At 32.5% G+C, this 18,241-nt stretch overlaps 1 protein-coding gene across 1 annotated transcript in view; it reads right to left on the reverse strand.

Moving 5' to 3' along the window:
* The window catches only part of DCC (DCC netrin 1 receptor), a 1,173,370-nt gene that overhangs the window by 504,812 nt on the left and 650,317 nt on the right, over positions 1-18,241 (reverse strand). The window lies entirely within an intron of this gene.

Consider the following 18,241-nt stretch of genomic DNA (forward strand, 5'->3'; position numbering starts at 1 on the left):
GGCACATAGGTTAACTATCATGGAATTAGAAGGTAATTTTGGCATACAAAATAACTAATTGATCATAAGAGACATTTTTTAATTTAAGAAAAAAAAAAGAAAAGAAAAAGAGCCAATAAGGGAGAGGCAATGCTACAGTGATCACTTTCTGTCTCTGTCTTTCTTGTCATGATTATCTGAGTCTAAATAAGATTACAACCATTCATAAAGACTATTCCACATTGTTGCCATATTTAGAATGTCCATGTGAATCATCTCTTATTTCAAGGAAAATAAATCTTTTGACATTGTAGCTTGGAAAGGGAAGTGACTCAAAGTAGTATTATAAGAGAAAGGCTATCAGAAACAAAGAAATACTAGTTTGGGAGAGATGAGACACAATGAGGAAATGATGATGGCTCTAAGTATTTGAAGAGATATAGACTCGTCCTGGGTGACCACAGAATGCAGAATAAAGTCAGTACTTGGAAGACAGGAAAGTCAGTTTTTATTTTGTCAACTAAAGAATTTCCTAAAGTTAGGGCCACTTCAAAAACTTCAACAAAGACAAAAGTATACAGGATACATTCTAGGGATGCATTTCATTTGATCATTAAAAAAAACAAACAAAAACAAACAAACAAAAGAACCACCCTGGAATTGAAATCCACTCTCCTAAATAAGCATTGTATTCAAGAAGATATTGAAGCTATAATTATATATATTAGAATTTAAATCCAGCAAGAATAGCACCTATCAAAATGTATGGAAATCTATCAAAGTTGTACTTAGGAAAAACATTCACAATCTTAAATGTCCACATTTTATAAGAAGGCATAAATAAAGATAAATAAACCATCTTAGAGTTTAACTCAAAAGTTAACAAAAATAACAATAAAGAGGACTGAAGGAAACAATGAAGGACCATGAAGGTGGCAGAAAAAATAATGAACTAGACTACAGAAAAGGAAGAAAATTGAAGAATCAACAGTTCAATCATGAGTGAGAATGTGAAATACTAGAAACACCAAAAGCAGATGGAAGAAGAGAGGTAAGGAAACAAAAAATGCTAAAAAGAAAAAATCCTTAGGACTCTATAAATACTAGCATCATAAAACTCGTGTTTAGATACAAAAATATGTCACAAAACTGCTGTAAGAAATACAAAAACTAAACAAATTGAGAAAAAAAATCAACATTTACATACAAAGTGTTGCCTAGCCCAACCATCACTATCTCTACAAGTGACTTACTTCAATTTTCAAGAAAAGGATGATTTTTATATGAATTAAATTGTTACAGGGTAAGAAGAAGATGGAAAATTTCTCAATTTACCTAATTAAACTAGCGTAAAACTGAAATGAAAATATAAGGGTGATAATTAAAAATGATTAAATTAAAACATTTATGTATGAAAACTGACGCAAAAAGTATTTATCACCAAAAATACAAGGATGGTTTCACGTTAAGAAAAAAGTATATAATCATTTCAGAAGTCATAAAAATGCATTATTTTAGGCAATTTCTAGTAAAGAATTAAAGAAAAACTATCATGATTTAAAAAAAATTTCTTAAATGGATAGAGAAAATTATTTAATAACAGAATATTAGAAGCAGTCCAATTGAAATCAAGCAAAGGGAAAAGACCACAGATAGTTTGTTTGTTCTTAGTCTAATCAACATCATAAAGCATTGACCAGAGAGCTAAGGTGGTTGGTTGCTAAAAAGAACTGGACGGATTCAAGCATGGACTGGAATTCCAGGTGCTGGAAAACTCAGTATCAGACTGGGGATGGGAGGGTGGCAGCAAAGATAAAGAGAAAATGTGATCTGGACAAGTCATGTGGTTTTCTGCCCCAAGTTTGCGGCTGTGTTACTTTAGCCAGAAAATTGTCAACTTAAGGAATTTCCTAAGTTAGAGCCACTTATACTCTCTGAACCCCGGCTTAGGGGTTAGTCCAGAAATTGTTTATATATTATGCACAATGTCAGAGTGGTTTTGTTTTTTTTTTCCAGAGTGGTTTTGAGAATACTTAACACATTTAGAACTTTTTACAAACTACAATGGACTATATCAATGTCTGTTGATGCTAATGTTATTGTTATTATTGAACTAGATAGGCCTTTATGATATTTCTCATCAGTATGGATTCTCTGAGGCCTATTCATTGGTAATCTGTGGCAGTCTCTATATTCACTATATACAGTGAATTTATTCCAGCATCCTCACTAAAAATAGGAACCAGATGTCTCCATTCCTCCAGGTAAGTTCACCAGACTTTATTGACTTCCGTATATGGTCTGCTAGAAAAAGGGGAGAACCTAATCAACCCTGTATGTTTTTCTAGGCTGTTATGGTCAAGAAAAAGATAGAGGAGAAAGACAAATAGAACTCTATCAGCTTAAATGCCTAGGAAACCATTATCTGTGTTGAATTTTTTTAAGTGAGTAATATAGGATTTGGATAATCACAATCTTTTAGATAAGCTCTGGTGACTGAAAGAGATAAGAAAAATTCTTTAAAGGATGGGATATCATTAGACAAAGGTTAGAAAAAACCTGACAGATTTTTATAAGACTTTTTCAAAATTTGTCTTTAAAGAAAGAGTGGGCTGGGGTAGCATGGCAAGAGGTTTGCCCAGGTGTAAGTTAAAAATCCAGGCTATGATTTGCAACGATGTGGATGGAACTGGAGGGTATTATGCTGAGCGAAATAAGTCAAACAGAGAAAGACATGTATCATATGACCTCACTGATATGAGGAATTCTTAATCTCAGGAAACAAACTGAGGGTTGCTGGAATGAGGGGTGGGGTGGGAGGGATGGGGTGACTGGGTGATAGACACTGGGGAGGGTATGTGCTCTGGTAAGCGCTGTGAATTGGGCAAGACTGTTGAATCTCAGATCTGTACCTCTGAAACAAATAATGCAATATATGTTAAGAAAAAAAAAAAAGAAGAAGACAGCAGGAGGGGAAGAATGAAGGGGGGGCAATCGGAGGGGTAGACGAACCATGAGAGACGATGGACTCTGAAAAACAAACCGAGGGTTCTAGAGGGGAGCAGGGTGGGAGGATGGGTTAGCCTGGTGATGGGTATTGAGGAGGGCACGTTCTGCATGGAGCACTGGGTGTTATGCACAAATAATGAATCATGGAACACTATATCTAAAACTAATGATGTAATGTATGGGGATTAACATAACAATAAAAAATAATAAAAGTAAAAAAAATGCTAAAAAAAAAAAAATCCAGGCTATGTTTTCTAAAGTGAAAGGGGATTTTAATAGGATATAACCAAGTGTTAAACTGTAGGACTGGGGGGAAAAAATTGATTCCCAGAAAAGAGATGAAAAGTTGACAGTGTTTTTTTTTTATATAACACAGTTTTTAAATGATGCCTAAGAAGACTGTGTCCTTAGAGGGAACATGGATAAAATATAAAAGATTAAAGAAGTGCCTTTCTATATTATAAAAAAATAAAATAAAATGTTGTATTGGTGTTACTGTGCTATTTTTTCTCTTCTTTTTTCTCTAATTTTCTCACTTATGTTTATGAGTTCACATTAAAATAAAGATAATTAAATGTCAATAACTTCATCAACTTTTCATAATAATTTAAGTATACCCTCCATAGTTAGGTGGGGGCAGGGGGGAAACCGCAGGGTTTCAAAATCCCTAGATATTATTCAATCAACCTATGAGAATCCTATGACCTATTACCCTGAAAAGTTATCCTCCAAAATGAGCTGGCTCTCAGAAAATCATTCCCAAACAAGGGATCTATTCTAGTTATGAACGTTATAAAGATTTTTTCTTATATTAAACAAAAAGTAAGCTATTTATACCCTGTACTCAGTGTTAATTTATTCCACCAAGAAGGATACATCTTATAGTTTAACTCTCCAATATGGAAGTTCTTTATATAAGATACTTTTTCCCTTTTTAATCTCCAATTCTTCAATATAAATGTCTTTATTTCCCTCAAATAGCATGGTTTTCATTTATATCCACTCTCTATGGCAAAACATTTTAAATATATTGTGGAGTAAAACATCCTAAAGTTTGGCATCAGAGTCAAATATTAGAATCTTATTTTGGAATAGGAATGCCATAATAAGGATTGGCATTCCCCTACTACTGGGAACTATATTTCCATATCACCCTACCTGCTCCCTAATCAAATTATAGAGTTATTGATTCCACCCATTTAATAATCAAAACATCCCTCTAAATGTATTAATCTGAACTATCACTGATACATTACATACAAATACACACTTTAGACTCAATTTACAGGTTAGCAGTTGTAAAATAATCCCACTAATTGTATGATCAAATGGAATTTGGGGCATCTGCAGTTGGGATAGTAAAGGTTGACCCAGCCAAGTACAACCCTGTATTTCTTATTACATAGCAGTTGTCAAGTCAATTCACATATGAGTGAGGCTTTTGAAGTGCCACTGTGGTAAACTCTAGGGACATCATTGCTGTAATGCCTCATAAGCTCTATATTGTTACTGCACATCTATTGTAAAGATCAAAATATCAGAAAGAACAAAAAAGTTGCTTAAAGTCACTCAGTTGGTCAATGCAAACCACACTTCAAATAGAGTTTTGACTAGCTCCAGGTTCTAAATTTTTAACTTTGGTAACATCTGCCAAATCCTGGAGGGCAATAGCAGAATCCTATAAAAAAAACTTTAGAAACAATCCATATTAAAGGTCAACCTACTTGTAAGACTATATATCCTTCGAAAAATCCTAAAATTATTTTTCCCAAAGGATTTTCTGTGGTTATGTCAACAGCTTTATCATGAACCAGTAAAAACTTCTGTATTGTTTGGTAGTAATCACTATGGTGCATTAATTATTAAAGAAAAGCTAGAAAAAAATGGATGGAAACACAGTGGAATTCAACTAGACTCTTCAAGTGTGAGGAATATGTAGTGGTATGTTGATAAATTGTATAACAACTGGCTCTCAAAAAATAAAACTGTTTGATAGTGTTAGCCAATTTATGTTCTATAATACTCCCCTCATTGCCTACTTTCAACTTTCAAGGTGATGCCATTGAACATGAACTTGGAAACAGAGGTACACGCACATTTAGCTCTTAAGACCTAGAACATCCAATAATGTAAAATTTCACATTTTGAATTTTTTCTTTATAAAAACCTAAGGGGATATTTTAAAGAAACTATTATACAAATAATAAATATAAACATTCTTTTAACTTAATTGTGTTTTCATAGCAGAAGACATATCATTATTTTCTTATAATTGCTGCAATGGTTTATTCCTAGAAAATATAAAATAAGTCTGTTTTTACTCTGTTTTATTGATTTAACAAATTTTTGAATTTTTTAATGAAAAGAAGGACTCTGAAAACTAGCCTGTTGTGGTCATTGGTATGCAATTTCATGGGACACACCTCTAAGAATATCTCTCTTTCATATTTGCTCTCAAAATTATATAATAGCTTAACTATTTGTAATTTTTCTTGGAGTACAAAGACTAACAATGAATCTGAGTATTTAAAGGATACTTCTTTATCTTTTATTAATTTTTTTATAAAACTTTTAATTTTTTTAGAGAGAATAAATATTGTTCTTGCAACAAGTTTTTGAAAGGTAGATAGTGATTTCCATGAAATCCCCTTTCTCTAACTCTGGTAAAGGACATTACAATCCATATACATTTAAAATCATTTACTCTTTAATATTTAGTTTATTTACTCTTTAATCTATTAATATAAATTATCTTCAGTTAAATTAAAATATTGGGACAAGTAATTTACTTCGAGTGTTAAAAAAAGAATTAAATTTATTATTCTTTTTTTTTCCATCCTCAGAATTTTCTATAGTCATCAAATTTGAATCTCACAAATTAAGCACACCAGGAAAGGCTTACTAATAAATATTCAGCTTACCAGTGATTTTTACAAACATCTACATAATAGAGTTGAGTAGTTCTACCAACAGTGAAGAAAAAAAATAATCTGCATCTTAGTGGCACTCTCGTATTTTTACTCCTATCACTATAATACTTTTCAAATAAATTTATAGTTCCTAGTTTTCACAAAGGTTTTCATAATTTTGTTATTGTCCCTTCTTAGTAAACATGTAATAGTTGCTAAGATTTACCGAATGTTCCCTATGTTCCAGGCACTGTTCTAAGTACTTTGTAATTATTAATTCTTAGCTCTTAACAGCAATCTCTGGAGAGAGACAGTATTATCAGCTTTATTTTACTGATAAGGAACGTGAAACAAGTTCACAGAACTAATATGTGGCAGATCAGGGATCAAGCTAGATACTGTGACTCTAAAGCTTTGTTCTTAATCCATCTTTTAATAAGAATATCCAATTTTAGGTTAACCCTTTTTTTAAAACCTGTTATTATAAATTTATATTCATGCTAAATTCTTGATATTTGTGTTTATTTTCCTTAAAGAATATTCTCAAATGTATATATTAAATAAATAAAAAGATTTTGAACTAAAAAGCATTTAGATATATTTATGTGCTGGAATGCATTAATGCACATATGAAAAAAGACAAAAATATTATTCCTGTTAATATAACCTGGAAATAGCTGGAAAAAATATAGCTTTCCCACTATTTTAATTGCAACTTCATTACTGAAACCAATTTTGGGAATTTTAGCCAAATATTCCATGCAGATATGTACGGGTGAAGCCAGGGCTTTTGACTAAAGTTCAGATGCCAAATGTAGTCAAATGCTTGCTTTTCCCAAAACACTAATTAAGGTTTTCCAGAATTCTGCAATATCCATCAAGTCATCCAACTTTATTTTCCTTATCAGGCCAGCCAACGACTAGAATTAATGGTGAAGTGCTTTATTTCCCTTGATTATAGTAACACCTGCAACAACAAGGTCTGATTAAAGCAATCAATTGAACTTCAAAATTAGTCAGTTGAGTTCAGCAGTGGGGAATGCTCCAATATATAACCACACAACTTCTTATCCTATTCTCCAAGGAAATCCTTCCTTCAAAGCACACACACGCAAGCTTATTTAGAATAGCAATTGTCTGCTCGATACTTTCCCACAGAGGATGCTAGAAGGGGTACGGTATTTCAGTTTCCACTGTGTCTGTCACCCTCACTTGACTTCTCAGCTCGCCAGACACATAATAGAACAAGATGTAATAATAGTCATTAACAGACAAATTTGATGCTCTCTGCGCAAGTATTCACTCACAGCTCATTCACTTCAATTGCTTTATGGAAAACCCTCCAATTCATGTTCTACATTACTATGTTTTCAGCTTTAGAAGACTTCACAATTTTCAAAGGTTAGAGAGAACACTTCACGCAACAAGAGAGGAAGACCACCGAGCTGAGTATTCCCTCTTTGCCCCTGCATGGCCAATCTTCCCCTTCTTCACTCTGGTCTGTGCCCCAGGAGGCTGACCTTCAGGTCCTACAAGCTGCCTTGCCATAAGGCTTCCAGTAAGCTCAGCAATAGGAAGAACCAAAGGGAGGAGGAAGAAAGGGATGTTTTCTCCCTGTTCCCTGGCTTGTTGATTATGTCTCTCTGCCAATATCCCTTGACAGGTGGCCAGAGAACTCTCACTCTAGATTCTATAACCTGGTCTTCCTTTTACCTCCACTGGCCTAGAGGTGGTAATGAACTAAGTCCATGGGCTCTGTACTCTCTCTTGTCCTAAACCACCCCTACCCTTGTTTAAACAGCCCCTTTATTAGATTTTACTCAATTCCCAGCCAAAGGCACCAGGATCTTGACTTATTCATACCCTTCTAAATGGGAAATTTGTTGTCCTGAAAAGTTTTTAAAAGCAAAGATGCACAAAGACACAATTAAGGTATTTGTTACAGTTTTCTCTTTGCCTCAATAGATATTGGCAGGTGTTCACCCAAGGCTAATTAGATTTCATTAACATTTACACTGAGGGTTAAGAACTAATAAGGAGTGTGGAGCATACCACATTGATTAAGAATAGTATGTGACCTTTCTCTTTTTGATTATTGCTGGTTCTAAATAACTTTTGGTGCAGGTTTCAATTTTGAAGAAAACCCTCAGAAACTTGATCAATAACACTTCTACTAGTTTATAAATATGTTAATTTAAGTGTTGGAAATTCTCTTATAAGAGTGACTCACAAAAATATTTATAACTTATTAATATCTCCCTAGTGCTATAATATGGTTCAATCTTAGATTTATAGGGGAGAACTTGAATTTTTTAAAAGGGGTAATTACAAATGATGATCTGTGCCCAAATTCAAGTTTTGTCTTGCTTTTGGCATAAATTGTCCTAAAATATTTACTAAGTTTTTTTTCTTCATTTTATTTTGATGTTTTCATATAAGAATATACATTTCTGGCTTCTCTTGAAAAATTAGGTTAATAATGGTCCACAGCCCAGTAGGGAAAATTGACATGGGGCTGGGTAGTACTGGCATTTCTTACACTAAGTGTACACCTGCCAATTTCCCCCAGTCTCTCCATCATTCTGTTTCTTACGAGTCTGATTTACTTTTAGTTTACCTGAACACAGCCACAATCTTTGTAGTTTGTGATTCCTAGTATCCAGGAAACTTCATTCTCTCTAATATGTTATTGAAAACTGCACATAATATTTCCCTGTGTCCAAACTAGGGGTCAGTAAAAGCTCTTTTCTGTCAAGGGCCAGAGAGTAAATATTTTAAGCTTTGTAAGCCACAGGGTTTCTGTTTCTGCTTTGTTGTTGTAGCATACAAGCAGCCATAGATAATATGCAAACAAATGAGCATGGCTGAAATCCAATAAAACTTTATTTTAAAGAATGAGTGGTGGACTAAATTCAACCCACGGTCCATATTTTCCAAACCCCTGGTGTAAGGAATCGGAGAATCTGTAATATATCATGGCAAAAGATATTATATCAAATCCTAGGAATTTCATTTGTGGATTTGATGTTTTATGAACAGGAAGGAGGAAGGCTTAAGGATGAAGGAAGTTGATAAAGCTGGTGAGAGTAACCATTAAGAGTATATAGATCCCAAGAACAAAGAAAGGATGGATTAGAAGTATGCATACATGTAACTGTGAGTGTTCTAGAGATTACAACTCAGGGACAGTAGCTCATGGCAGAGTCTCCAGCTTCTCTTCAATTTTTAAAATATAAAATTTCCTACCTCAGAGCTTATTCTCAAATCACAAGACCAATTCTAACATTTTCTGCAAAATTAGGAGGTATTGACTTTTAAATGCCAATGAACCATACAGGCAAAAGGGAGAAATTTAGTTTTGATACCAGTTATAAGAGCCAAAGTTTCAAATAGATGTCAAAGAGGTAGAGTTATAGAAAAAGATCCTCAGTTTTGGAGCTGATCTTGAATTATCAAAAGATTTCAGCTCTCTTATTTGTAAAAATGAAACTATTTGAAAGAATTGTTCTAGATAGTGTAAGACCGACTCAGGGCAACAACAGTGCTTAACATACTGATTACAGTAAGTTGCTAGTTTTCACATAGGTAAATTCAGGCATCAGGTTCTTTGTTGGTTCAAAACAACTTGGAACTCCTCATGGTTCTGAACTCTAGTCTTAAATGCTTATAAGAAGGAATGGAAATTAAATGAAGAAAATATATTGAAGATATTGTATGAATAATAGACAATCATGAGGTGCCTGGAGGGCTCAATCGGTTAAGCATCTGCCTTCAGCTCAGGTCATAATCCTAGGGTCCTGGAATCAAGCCCCCTGTCAGGCTCCCTGCTCAGCACGGAGTCTGCTTCTCCTTCTCCCTCTGTCCATCCCCCCTGCTTGTGTACACACTCTCTTGCTCTCTCTCTCTCAAATAGATAAATAAAATCTTAAAAAAATAGACAACCATAATTTAGGTATAAAATACAATAGGACTTGTACTAATATATAGAAAAGTGCAAAATCAGTTATTTCAGTTTTTGACTTGAACATCTCTAAAATCAAAAGTAAAGGACAACCTTAACTTACCAAGCAAGTATATCAAGCAAGTATAGCATATAGCATATATTCATTCATTCATTCATTCATTCATTCATTCATTCATTCATTTAATGTTTGACAGTGAATGTTATTTGAGCACATGCAATGTTCTAGGCATCATACTACTCTGATCTTTTGAATTTGGGGGGAAAAATGAATTTCATGCTATGATAGAAAAAGGACATGTTCAGAAAAAGTGACTCTGAGAAAGAAATGTTTAAGTTGAGGCATTAAGGGTAAATTGAAGCAAGCAAAACAAAATTACAGTTGGCAAGACAGGAGTGTTCCTTATGGAGAGAATAGAATATGTAAACACCCTGGAAAAAGTAAATCAGGGAGACAAAGAAGTTAGTGAAGAATACTTATCCCTTAAAGCCAGGTTGGGAACACCTAAGGTAATTCTTCTACCCAGAGTTTGGGTGAGGCCAAAGCATTTGAAAGCTCGATGTTGTTGTGTACTCCACACTGCAGTCATCATTTATTTGTATGTATGTGTTGGTTAGCCATGAGTTGGTATCGTTGTGCTTAGGTAGGATAAGATAATGACAGCTTTCAATCCCTTGGATACTCTTAAACAATTTTATTAAGACCTGAAAGTCACATTTAACATTAAAGATCAAGACAGGAATATGCACGTATCAGTGGAATATAGATCATGCCTCTGAGTGGATAAATGCCTGTTGCAACTCAAATCCTCTAAACACAGGGATTAAGAACAGGTAATAGGAATAGATTGAAACACCACCATGCAGGAATTAACATGAGGGAACTCAGGCAGCATGAAACTAGACAAGTCCTGTAAGTTTGCATTAGGAACAACTTTGGGGACCCTGCAGGATTGGAAAAAGAAGTACTACAATTGGTTCTGTTGCACACTGAGAGTCAATGGTGCTATATCTACCAGCAATGGATGGCTTTATATTTATATTAAACTATTGTATTAACTTTATGTTAACTATTATGTTAAACGTTATTTTTTAATGTATGTATAAACATGTGTACATTTTTTCCTGGGATGGGGTGGTGATGAGCCCTTGGGTTTTCAGTCCGTATAAGTTTCTGAACCATTGCTCTAAATATACCTTGACTATATCATGAATGGAAGTACTAATTTAAGGTTGTTAACTGTACCCGTAACTAGAGATTGAGGATTTACTATGGATATTGAAATAATTCACACACTTCTAAGATTGGATTTATCTCTTTCTAAACTATAAGGAGTTAAAATAATTAGATAACTGGAGACTAAACCAGTGGGGAAAAAAAGTCACACTTTAATAAACATTGAAGTAAAGAGTTAGCTCTCAAATTATGTGTTCCTTTAGAATGGTTAATGGCATATTATTAATTTAAATTTTTATTGGAAGTAGTTGATGCATAAAGTCATATATAAGTAAAATATATTTGCATGCTATGAAACATAATAGTAAAGTGAACATTTGTGAACTCCCCACGAATCTTAAAAAATAGAATATGCCATACTGTGGAATGCCACATTGCCTTTTGTAAAACTAAAGAACTGCCGTAAACCATTTTTCAAAGTACTCCACTGCACACTGACATAAAATATACCTTTGGCTGAAGAGGACTAGCTACATTTTAGCCTCATGTAGAGCAAATCCTTATCAACCAGCAAACATACCTCAGTAAAACCCAGTTTACCATGAATACTTTATTCAATTTTTTTAGTTGCTGATAAGCTCCAAATACTAAAGAACAGACATGTGAAAAATATTTGGAAAACAAACATACTTATTCTTTGCTCATTGCTTCTATAATTTGACACATTTGCAAAACTGATTTTACAGCATTTTCCCGGATAGTTATTTCCCTTGACTCAAGAAGCTAAATACTCTGAGACTTCCTTTATGCAATTAAGCAAATAGAAGAAATAAATTTTTACTATATAGTTGCCCCATTTTGCCAGGTCATGACTTTCAAAAATGTGAGGTAACATATTTTACTTCCATTATTTCTAGTGGATAATATATAATGGGAATTCACATAACCAATTTTTGCAGTTTTTGTTCTTATTTTAAATTTGACCACAGTTTTTAAAGTTCTGTAACTTTTAAAATTATAGCCAGAGCAAGGGCAAAAATTCTCAAATGCATTTTTCTAGCTACAATATCAGATCTACTTTTTCAAAGACATATCCTATTTTTGCTCTGCAGAGGTACATCTTTATTAATGTTTTCAGTGAGAAATGTTTGCCTTTCTGGTTTAATAGTATTAAACATGGAGTAGAAATCTGAGCAGGATCTGAATTAAGAACTTACTTACAACTACACAAAAGAAGTAGTTTGACCCTTAAATTCTCACTTATCTCTGTATATTTTCTACTTTAATGGAGCTTGAGAAGATGAAAAAAAGATAAGGGGAAATGTGAATAAATTCTCTTTTTAAAGAGAAAATTAAGAGTGACAGTTTTTTGATCCAATTAATTTACTTCCACAGTGATAAATTTGATTCTGTGGATCCTCATACTCAACTAATTCCACAAGTTTTAGAAAATTATTCCCCATATATCTTCATGTGTTTTGGTGAGAGAGACATGCCTTACTAACATACAATATTTTAAGAAATATGCTAATGGTTGAAATAGCTTCATGTATAGAATGTAATGGAATTTTCTTCATCTGTGACTATGCACAGATTTGTTTAAAATTTAAATAATTTTCCTTAAAATTGTTTAAAGTTAAATTGTTTGTTTTTATTTTTATTTTTTGTAAGATTTTATTTATTTATTTGACAGAGAGAGATATAGCGAGAGAGGGAACTCAAGCAGGGGGGAGCGGGAGAGAGAGAAGCAGACTTCCCACCAAGCAGTGAGCCTGATGCGGGGCTCGATCCAGGACTCTGGGATCACGACCTGAGCCGAAGGCAGACATTTAACGACTGAGCCACCCAGGTGCCCCAAATTGTTTGTTTTTAAAAACATTTTTTAAACTTGAGATAACTTCAAAAGTAATAATTTTAGGTTTTATCTGTCATATGATAGAGTAAGTCTCTGGATCTCCATTATTGCTGCAGTTAAAAAAATAAGTATTTTCTTAAAAATAATTGTAAACAAAATGCTTGTGTAAGTATATAACCTCTTCAAACTTGCAGGGAAAAATAGGTCTATCTAAGGTAGCTGAGAAAACATTACAAGATTTCCCCTTCACTTGCATGCACACACGTTAAATATGACTGACATAAGGGACACCTAAATCTACCTACCAGCAACTCAGCACAACCAAGTAAGGTTAATCTGCATGAGAGAAAAATGTCAATAAACTTGATCTGGAGAAAATCTGAAATTGCATTTGTACTTAACAGAGCCTAAGATTAATCACATTCATCCAAGCTGAATGTTGTTTAATTCAGCTAAACAAATGAAGTTTATGTTTATCCTAAAACTCTGTGTTCTAAGGTTTTGGCTAGTGGGCAGATAAGAAAGATTCCAGCTCCTTCCACATTTGGGGTTCACTATATATAATTTTCTAAATGAATTTAAAAATCAGTTATGAACTCACTTTGTTAAACTTCTTATCATCAATCATTATCTGGAAATCAGGAAAATTATAGAGAGGAAATTTAGTGATACTCTAGAATCTGAGTGTAATTGCTGACATTCCTTCCCTCTGTCAAACTTTAAGGGAATTGAAAGGATGATAATCTTACATCTGAATTTTCCTTCCTTTAGCAGAGTATTAATTACATTCTAATCCCAATTATTTGGGGGAAAACGCATTTTAAATAAGATCTTAAAGAAATTTTTTTTATTCCCTAGGGAATTTAATTAAATGGAGAACCACATTCCTTCACAATACTGCATCATACAGATTTCACCAGAAAGTACTTCCTGGGCCACCTTCACTTTGATATCACAAGTACTTCCTCTTTCCAACCTCAGATGCTTATGCAGCACCTCAGCCACTCTTTCTAAGATTTCCTTTGGTAATTTCAAATTCAAATCCAATGATCTTTTCTCCAGAGTCTGAGAATATATTACCCTTTTTATATGTGTCTTTCTGCATCTTCCATTTATACTCCATAATGCTAATCTACTTCATTCTAAAACAGAGAAACATCCTACTTAAAGTGTCTATATCTGTATCTGCATCTTAAAGTGTCTAGAGCATAAAAAGTTATCTACATTTTCCAAAGAACTGGTTAAATTTCCAATATATGTCTCAGAAATTGCAGTAGTCAACTTGCTAATAAGCAAGTGATTCATCTCATTATTTCGAATGGCCCAAATGCAGAGTGACTCACAAAAGACCTGCTGTTTTGGTCATATAATCATCACACTCATAACATCCAGTATACAAATAATACATTGTTAAGGACAGGTTCTCTAAACTTACTGTGCCTGGGTTTGAGGTCCAACTCTAGGACCACTAAGATTACACAGTAGTACCCATTTCACCAATCTTGTTACGAAGAATAGAGAAATGGCCCATGTAAGAGCACTTGGCACAGTCATGGCATATACAAGTATGTATCCACAGATTATCGTTCTAGTCATTAACCCTTGTACCATTTCTCAAATACAGTAATTCAATGATAGAGGTAGGCAACTTCTGATTTATAAACAGTTCCCTTTCCCCCCCATGATATTGGTGGAGTTTTTGAACTTTGATTAAATTGTGCTGTGTGACAAAAACAATTCTTAAGAAAGCTATGGATAAGAGTTTGGTAGAAACCAAGGGTAGTCAGGCTGAAGAGGAATTAAACTCAAATTTTAAGGCCCTTATGTATTTTTGTTTTAGTATAATCAATACTCATGAAAACATCCTAATTTTTTTCTATATAATAATAATCGGTAGTACAATGTTTCATTTATTTCTTAAGGTATAATTTACATTTGGTAAAACATACAAAACTTAACTGTATCACATGATTAATATTTATGTGTGCATATATATATTTATAGGTGTGTATGTATCCTCTACCAAAATCAAGATATAAAACATTTCCTTTCACTTAAACTTCCATTGGATACCTTTTTAGGTAAAATCTGCCCCCAAGAGGTAAACTTCTATTCAAACTTCTATCATGATCAAGAAGTTTGCCTTTTCTTGAATTTCATATGAATAGATTCATATAGTATGTACCTTTTTGATTTCTTTTTCTCAAAATAGTGGATTTGAGATTTTCCACATTGTGGTGTACAATTTGTACATTCTTTTTTATTATTCTTCAGTATCCTATTGTTTGACTCTAAAACAATTTATTTATTTTCCTGTTTATTAATACTTGGGTTGTTTGCAGTTTGGTGCTACTATGGACATTCCTCTGTGAGTCATTTTGTGCACATATATTCATATCTCTTGGATACATAGCTAGAAGTGGAATTGCTGGGTCATAAGGAAGGCATAGGTTTGTTAGAAATTGTCGAATGACTTTCCAAATTGTCAGTTCCATGTTTGTATTTCCACCAACAACATATGAGTATATCAGTTGTTTCATATCCTTGTCAACTTTGTATTGTCAGTCTTTTTAATTTAAGCATCCTGGTGTGTATGGAAAGATATTTCATTGTTGTTTATTTCATTGTTGTTTAATTTTCATTTCCACGACTAAGGATGTTGAACAGTTTTCCATATGTTTCTCTTCACAGCATAAATAGAGTCCACATGATTTTTTAAACTTTTAAAAAAGTTGTATCTATTTATACTTATATTCATTATAATATGAATATACAACATAGTCAAGGACTGGGTAAATCTGTGTTATATAGGTTCATGTGGAAAATATGTGAAAGTTGGAATACCTTGGTAGAAAAAAGGTAAGGTAGGTTCCATGAGCTTAATTAGTTGGAAGGGAGGGTTTAATCCATTCCTATTTAGTTGTGGAATGCTTTTAATTCAAATTAATTTGAATTTTGCCCTAAACATATGCAATTAGGAAATGTATTTATTCATCAAAAATGCTTTTCCATAGCAATTTTATCTTAGTATTACAAGTTTTTCCATTCATGTAACTTATTATGAATAAAATTTTCATTAAAGCATTTGTTTTAAAGGGACTGATTTTTAACAGTCTTTAGTCATGCAAGGCTTATTTTTTTAAATTTTTTATTGCTATGTTAATCACCATACATTACATCACTAGATTTTGATGTAGTGTTCCATGATTCATTGTTTGCGCATAACACCCAGTGCTCCGTGCAGAACGTGTCCTCCCCAATACCCATCACCAGGCTAACCCATCCTCCCACCTCCCTCCCCTCTAGAACCCTCAGTTTGTTTTTCAGAATCCATCGTCTCTCATGGTTCATCTCCCCCCATGCAAGGCTTATTTTGAGTTGAAGATATAACCCTCTTTGCAAAATTAAAAATATACATATAACCTTGGGAAATAAAATTAAAATACTAAATTTAGATATAAAGGAGGAAAATATAGTCAAAGCTAAAAACATATGGAGAATAGATTATGTTTTTAGAAAAGGAATATTTTAAGCATTGAAATGCATGACCAAAATGTTCAAAATTATTTAAAACAAAATTATTTCTAAATAGAATGCTTAAAAAGAGTTTTCCTGAGATGTAAGCATCTCTGAGTATAATACTAACTTCTTTCGATTATATGTAAACAACCAAAACAACCTATTAAAATGTCTTAGTACCAACAATTGATATATTGAATAAACTATCATTTATATACTCTTCTATATGCTTTCAGTCAGAGTATTAGCAAAATGAGTTTAGGGATATTTTTTAAAGAATAGTTTTATCAGCATATTAATACATAGTGTGAATTTAATATTACTATGAGTCATCTAATTAAATTTATACTTTTAATGTAAATACAACTATTTAATATCAGATTTGAACATCCCAGAGTAATAATCAGGCCAATCTTCTTTGAAGATGGTAGAGCTACATTCTAATGTTGCTTAATGGACTTTCCCTTTTTAGTTTCATTACTAAATCATTTCATTAACAATCTAATGTGACTTACTCATTCAAAAAACAAACAAAAAACCTCTTTTAATTCTAATCTCTGCATTGCCTGTTTCTAAAAATAATGTTTGCCATATGCTAGACAACAGAAATTCTAATTTGCACAATATATCACTAAGAAAAATTCAAAGATAATTATTTGTTTTCTAAAGACTTACTCCTATTTTTTATTAGTATAAAGGCTAATTTGAAGTTCAAAATTTCTAGGTGTATGTCTACCTATAAATATATCTCTCTTTCTTTTAATACTGAATCTGATATTTTTTCCTAGAAAAATTTACAATAAATATCTCATTGCTAATTTTAATTGCAAATTTTATTTATATAAAGAATTGTAATGAAGACTTAATATACAACTCCTTTTTCCTGTTTACAGTCATATTCTAAAATAATTTTGATGGAATATGAACATTCCTTTTTTATTTCTAAAAATTAACCATGCGCTATAATGACCATTAATAAATTCAAAATGAAATGGCTATATACTAATTTGTCTTCCTTAGACGTTTATTTATTTTTATCTGTTGTTCCATTATAATGTTCGATGTAAAGTGTGCTTATTTGCTTATCTAGAATATAATTGATAATATACTATAAGTATTATAAATGATTATTTAGGGTATATATATATTTATGTACCTAAATATATTACTATATGCAATATATTGTTTAAGGTAATGCATTAAGTGTATTGTATACATATTATACTACCTAACCCTAAATATATTAACTAGGCTATATACTATAAATATATAGATATATATAATATGTTAAATATAAATAAATATGTATTATAATTACAAATTATATAGCATTATTTATTATTATATATTATATTTTAAAGATTGTTAAAATGATTCTTGGGAGTAATACTATTTAGTAAGTGATGGATCATCTTTGACAAAGAAGTCTGGCTCAGTTTGAAATCTGAATATGCAAATAAACATTGGGTATGTTTCAAACTTGGTGAAATTAATTCTCTCGACTAATGACAAAGAAAGAAAAACAATGCATTATATTCTATTAGGATATCTAATAGCCAAAGCAATTTTAGATTAGATTAATTAGAAAAGCATGGGCATCTTAATTATATCACTGTAGAAACAAAGCAATATCAACTTACTATTTTCAGTCATGACGACAGATCAAATTAGACAGAGTATTTTGTTTCAGAAGATTTACGCAAACAGATCATAGCATGAAAGAAGCTTGGGGATGAATTAGATTTTTGCAAAGATTAATTGCAACGTTAACTAAACTAAACAAAATCAGTGTGAGGCAAGATCACACAAGTGGGTCTAATCAATTTTGAGTG

Source organism: Mirounga leonina, unplaced genomic scaffold (genome assembly GCF_011800145.1).
Source record: "Mirounga leonina isolate KUSES-001 unplaced genomic scaffold, KU_Mleo_1.0 Mir_93, whole genome shotgun sequence".
In the NCBI taxonomy this organism is placed as follows: domain Eukaryota; kingdom Metazoa; phylum Chordata; class Mammalia; order Carnivora; family Phocidae; genus Mirounga; species Mirounga leonina.